Genomic DNA, 6,000 nt, shown 5'->3' with positions numbered 1-6,000 from the left:
CTTGTTCAGAGCAATTGAACTGAAGGATAGACTGTTGTTTGCATCCAGAGATGTAGAAGTAGAGGAGAAATTTGATGCTGGACTAGTCCAGAAGAAGTTCTTGAGATCATTGGGAACGGGGTTAATCAGCAAAGACATCAAGTTGCCGCTGAAACAGTACCTACAAGATCCTGGCATTCTGGATGAAGTCCTAATTGAAAAAATGGATGAGGCAGCTAGTCTGGAGTCAGAGAGCGAACAGAAGTTAAAGAAAGGCTCTGCTCCTAAGATCACCAAAATGAGTCAGCTGAAGTTGGAGACCCCCGGTGGCCAGTCCAAAGATCATCATGGAGACCCTCCAGTGCCACCTGCGAGAGAGAGAACCTTAAAGCACCAACAAAAGAGAGGACCGCCAGCGCTGACTGGGAGGAAGTAATAGGAGAACTGCGAGCCGAGTTGATTGAGGTGAAAAAGTTTATTCGTTCCAGGCAGAACCTGTATCCCTCAGATCCAGGAGTGGGTTCCAAAACAGAAGATACCCGGGTTGTGAAGCGTGCCGTTCATCAAATCAGAGTATGGTGTGTGTCCACTGTCTAAGATGTGGTGAGGAAGGTGTGACATGCAGAGGTGGTGCTGTTGCAGAGTGTGACATACAGAAGTGGTGCTGTTGCTTTAAAAGCATTCAGCAGCTATTAGAAGTAACACAAGCACATGAGACAGGAAGTGTTGTGCTCCAGAAGCATCCAGCAACTAGAGGGGTTAACACAGTCACAGGAGAAGGGGAGTGTTTTACCAGATCCCCAGGGGGATTGTGGGCAAGTTGTTTGCTGTCTGGCCGGAGCCGAAGAGAAAGGTGATGTGTGTGTTCTGTATCTCACAGAAGCGCCCCTGCAAGTGAAAAGGATTCAAATAAGGAGTGAAGCTAAGCACAGGTCAGGTAGAGTTCCTGAACTAGCAGTGCAGAGTATTGTCAGGCAGAAAGATAAGGACTGGAAGAAATGGTGTCACAGGGATCACCTCTCTCAGCAAACCCCCCTCCTCCATCTCACTGTGCTGTAAAGAATGCTGTGTTAATTAATGTGCCTTTGCATTAGAACTGTGCTGTCCTGTACTACTGGGAAGACTGTGAACTGCTGTGCTTCTAAGGAAACTGTACGGTTTGTCACTGGAGCCTGTTGCTCATAAGACTTAACTTGCACTGGCTGTGCGGCTTCTTATTAAATGCTACTGTTCTACTGTTTATGAGGACTCTTGTCAAGTGTGTCTGGTCAGCAAGTGAAACAACCTACGTGTCTGTGCCTGAGGGTCAATACCCCTGTGTGCCTGAGAGAAGCTGCAGCACATGGTCTATGGTCACCCTGAGTAACGGTTCCCCCAGGATTCCAAAGAATTCATGTAACCTGTCTCGCCCCTATCTGAACCCAGCGGCTTGCGTGTAACAAAGGACATTATGCCAAGGAATGCCAATGGTCACGGTCGTTTCGGTTAAAAGACAGGAGGTTGCCAGTGCGGGGCGACAGGTAACCGCAACACGGAAGAGGCCCCAGAAGCAAATCCAAATCTCACCAAACCCCAGAATGGCGCATGAGGTAAAACGGCTGCGTGCTGAAGATCGAACGGTAGCAAAACAGGTGCTGAGAGAAGAGTGTCATGCATTCTCCAAAGATTACTCCAAAGTATCCCGTTGTTGCAGTTGAAAATCAATTTGAAAGACACGACCCCAGTAACCAGAAGTTACATGTCTGTGCCGAAACCATTACATCTTGAAGTGAAAGCGTATTTACAAGATCTAATCAACAGAGGTTGGTTCCAAAAGTCGAAATCGTCTTATTCCTCTCCTGTTGTTTGTGTTAGGAAGAAGGATGGTACAGTAAGACTCTGTTGTGATTACCGGTAACTAAACGAAAAGTCAGTACCTGATCAGCACCCTATACCAAAGATTCAAGATATGCTGGATAGCCTATCAGTAAGTACCTGGTTCTCTGTCCTCGATCAGGCATACCACTAAGGGTTTGTCGAAGAGTCCAGTAGACCCTTCACAGCATTCATCACACCGTGGGGATTATATGAGTGGATCTACATACCTTTTGGGCTCAGTTCAGCTCCAGCAGAATTACAGAGGAGCATGGAGACATGTTTAGAAGGATTGAGGGACGATATCTGCCAGCTGTACTTGGATGAAAATGTGGTACACGTACACAGCAAAACTTTCCGGGAGCATGTTGAACACGTGAGGACCGTTGTAGCATCGGCGTCTCTGCCCCCTGCCAGGCAGAGATGCCGTCCCACTCACCTCCTCGCTCCCCGCTCTGCGTTCTCCAGCGCTCCTCTTCCTGCTGCCGGCGCACGCAGCTTCCCGGGCACTGTGCTTAGGGCGCGCGCGCTCCCTCCCTCTTAAAGGGTCCACGCGCGCCGTCCTAAGGAGTCCCCGGCCAATAGCCGAGGGCCCTCCCATATATAAGGCACCTCCTCCAAAATGGAGGTGCCCGAGCAAAAGTTGTTGCACAGTGTTTCTTACCTCTGCTTCAGCCCTCAGGTCCCGCTGCTAGCCTGACTGCCAGTCCTGCCCGCCAGCCTGTTACCTGCCTGTTACCTGCCAGCCCACTCACCTGGGAGCACCTGCCTGCTACCTGTCTGTTACCCGCCGTGCCTGCCGGCCCGCTCACCTGGGAGCACTTGCCTGTTGCCTGCCTGTTACCTGCCGTGCCTGCCAGCCCGCTCACTTGGGAGCACCTGCCTGCTACCTGCCTGTTACCCGCCGTGCCTGCCGGCCCACTCACCTGGGAGCACTTGCCTGTTACCTGCCTGTTACCCGCTTGTTACCTGCCGTGCCTATCCGGAGGCTCCTGCCGTCACTTGCCGTGAACACCTGCCAGCCTACCTAGAGACTCCTGCCGTCACTTGCCGTTTCTACCTGATAGCCTACCTGGAGGCTTCTGCTCACCAGCCTGTCTGCTGTGCCCATCTGCAATTCCAGTCAGTCCCTGCCATCTGTACCGTGGGAGTCACCTGCTCCCTTACAAGGTTGTCCCCAGAGTAGCACCTGGTCCCTCTGCTTGGTCCCTCCCTGGTCATGGAATCGTTAGCCGCCGTGCGACCAGGATCAGTCCAAGTTGATACTTAGTTATGCCCCTCTGGGTCCCTCCTTGCACCGCAGCACAGAGGTTCCACCACCCGGATCCATAACAGTTTGCTCGGGCCATGGAACCCGGTGGCCCCCAGACCCCCGCAATCTCCGACCTGCACCAGGAGGTCTTACGTCAGAGGGCTCAACAGGAGTCGGTCCTGTCGTTCCTGCGGTCTGTTAACTCTCGCCTAGGCGCATTGTCCGATCCGTCTGTGTCCGTCTGTGTCCGTCTCTGGTCAAGCAGCGCCTGCTTCCGCGGCACCACAACCTAGTCCTATTATGGCGTCCGGCTATGGACCCCGGCTCTTGGCACCTCCACGTTTTGCTGGCAACCCCGCCTTGGCTCGAGGTTTCATAAACCAGTGCACCCTGCACTTTGAACTCTTGGCACATCAGTTCATCGCTGACCGGTCCAAGGTGGCATTCATCATTTCCCATCTCACTGGGGAAGCACTGGCATGGCTAAATCCCCTGTGGGAGAGAGGGGATCCCCTGGTGTCCGACCTATGGTCTTTCCTCGCTGCTTTCCGGAAAGTCTTCGATGAACCAGGACGAAAATCCTCTTGAGCCTCCTCTCTGCTACGTCTCCGCCAAGAGAGTCTCACCAATATGCCATACGGCTCCGTACCCTCGCTTCTGAGCTTGCCTAGGACAACGAGGCTCTGGTGTCCATCTTCTGGGAGGGTCTTTCCGGTCAGATTAAGGATGAGTTAGCCGGTCGGGACATTCCTACCACCCTGGATGATCTGTTGTCACTAGCTACTTGGATTGACATCCGTTTCCAAGAACATACCAAAGAGACTACCCGAGAGAGAAAGTTTCCTCGCCTTGCTCCTACTTTCCAGAGACCTGCCTCTCAACCAGTCACTCCCCGGGCGCACTCGCCCTAACCTATGCAGATCGACCAGACCAAGATGGTCAAATCTCGCCAAGAGTCACGCCAAACCGAGGGGAGCTGTTTCTATTGTGGCAATAAGGAGCACCTGATCCGTTCCTGCCCGGAGAAGCCGGGAAACTCCAGTGTCTAGGACCGCTCGGAGAGGTCGTCCTAGGCAAAAGTAAGTCCTCTCCGTCCCTGACTTTGTCTGTCTCTATCTCCTGGGGAGAGAACCGTCACTTTGAAATTGCTCACCTGGATTCTGGAGCTGCTGGAAACCTCATTTCAAAGTCCCTGGTAGAGAGATATCGGATTCCCACCAAACCTCTGGCTGAACCGTTGGCAGTCGCCTCCATGGATGGAAGACTCCTTCCGGTAACCATCCTGCTCGTCACAGAACCTATAACTCTGCAGGTGGGAATGCTGCACTCTGAGAGGATCTCCTTCCATGTGCTGTCCGGTCTCTCTCACCCCCTATTGCTAGGTCTACCCTGGCTTCAGAGACATGAACCCGTGCTGAACTGGCAATCCGGTGAAGTACTCCGTTGGGGGTTGGATTGCCATAAGACCTGCCTGGTTCCAGTTCGCCCGGCTCGTCCTCCAACTACCCCGGCTAATTTACCCGGTCTACTGGCACCTTACTGGTCCTATGCAGATGTCTTCGGTAAAAAGGAAGCCGAGACACTGCCACCGCATAGGCCATATGATTGCCCGATCGACCTGGTACCCTGTGCCACTCCACCCCGTGGGCGCATTTACCCATTGTTGTCAGCCGAGACCCGGGCCATGTCGGAGTACATTGAGGAGAATCTGGCCAGGGAATTGATCCAGAAATCTACCTCTCCGGCTGGAGCCGGATTCTTCTTCGTCAAGAAGAAAGATGGTTCATTACACCCCTGTATTGATTATAGAGGACTCAACCAAATCACGGTCAAAAACAAATACCCCCTGCCGCTCATCTCCGAGTTGTTTGACCATCTTAGGGGAGCTAGGATCTTTACCAAGCTAGATCTACGTGGGGCGTATAACCTGGTCCGGATCCATCAAGGAGACGAGTGGAAGACGGCATTCAATACCCGAGACGGTCACTATGAATACCGTGTGATGCCCTTCGGTCTCTGCAATGCTCCTGCCATCTTCCAAGAATTAGTCAACGACATCTTCCGTGACCTTTTATATTCTTGCGTGGTGGTGTACCTGGACGACATCTTGGTCTTCTCTCCCGATCTTCCCACACACCGGAGGGATGTTCGTCAGGTCCTGTTTAGGCTCAGGCAGAATCACCTCTATGCAAAATTCGAGAAGCGCCTCTTCGAGCAGACCTCTCTTCCATTCCTGGGCTATGTAATCTCCCAGACAGGCCTACGAATGGATCCCGAGAAGCTCTCTGCTGTCCTAAAGTGGCCCCGTCTGGAGGGGTTGAAGGCGATTCAGCGGTTCCTGGGCTTCGCCAACTACTATCGTCTCTTCATCCCGCACTTCTCTTCCCGGACTGCTCCCATATCTGCGCTCACCCGTAAGGGAGCAAATCCCAAGGAATGGTCGCCCGAAGCTGAGGAGGCCTTCTTTTCCTTAAAGCAAGCCTTCTCTTCTGCCCCAGTGCTGCACCGTCCGGACTGCAACAAACCGTTCTACCTGGAGGTTGATGCTTCCTCCTCCGGAGCCGGAGCGGTGCTCACCCAAAAGTCTTCATCCGGGAGAATGGTAACCTGCGGCTTCTTCTCCAAACTCTTCTCCTCGTCTGAGCGCAACTACTCCATAGGAGACAGAGAACTGTTAGCCGTTAAATTGGCTTTGGAGGAGTGGCGTTACCTGCTTGAGGGGGCTCTATACCCGGTGATCATCCATACGGATCACAAAAACCTGGCATATCTAAAGAATGCCCAAAGACTCAATCCGAGTCAGGCCTGGTGGTCTTTGTTCTTTGCCCGCTTCGACTTCGTCCTACATTTCCGCCCGGCGGGCAAGAATGTCAAAGCCGACACCTTGTCCCGATCCTTCCTGTTCTCCGATCAAG

Source organism: Phyllobates terribilis, unplaced genomic scaffold (genome assembly GCF_046119375.1).
Source record: "Phyllobates terribilis strain yellow unplaced genomic scaffold, ASM4611937v1 Scaffold_6__1_contigs__length_29720123, whole genome shotgun sequence".
NCBI lineage: Eukaryota > Metazoa > Chordata > Amphibia > Anura > Dendrobatidae > Phyllobates > Phyllobates terribilis.
Note: the sequence above shows the minus strand (reverse complement) of the source record.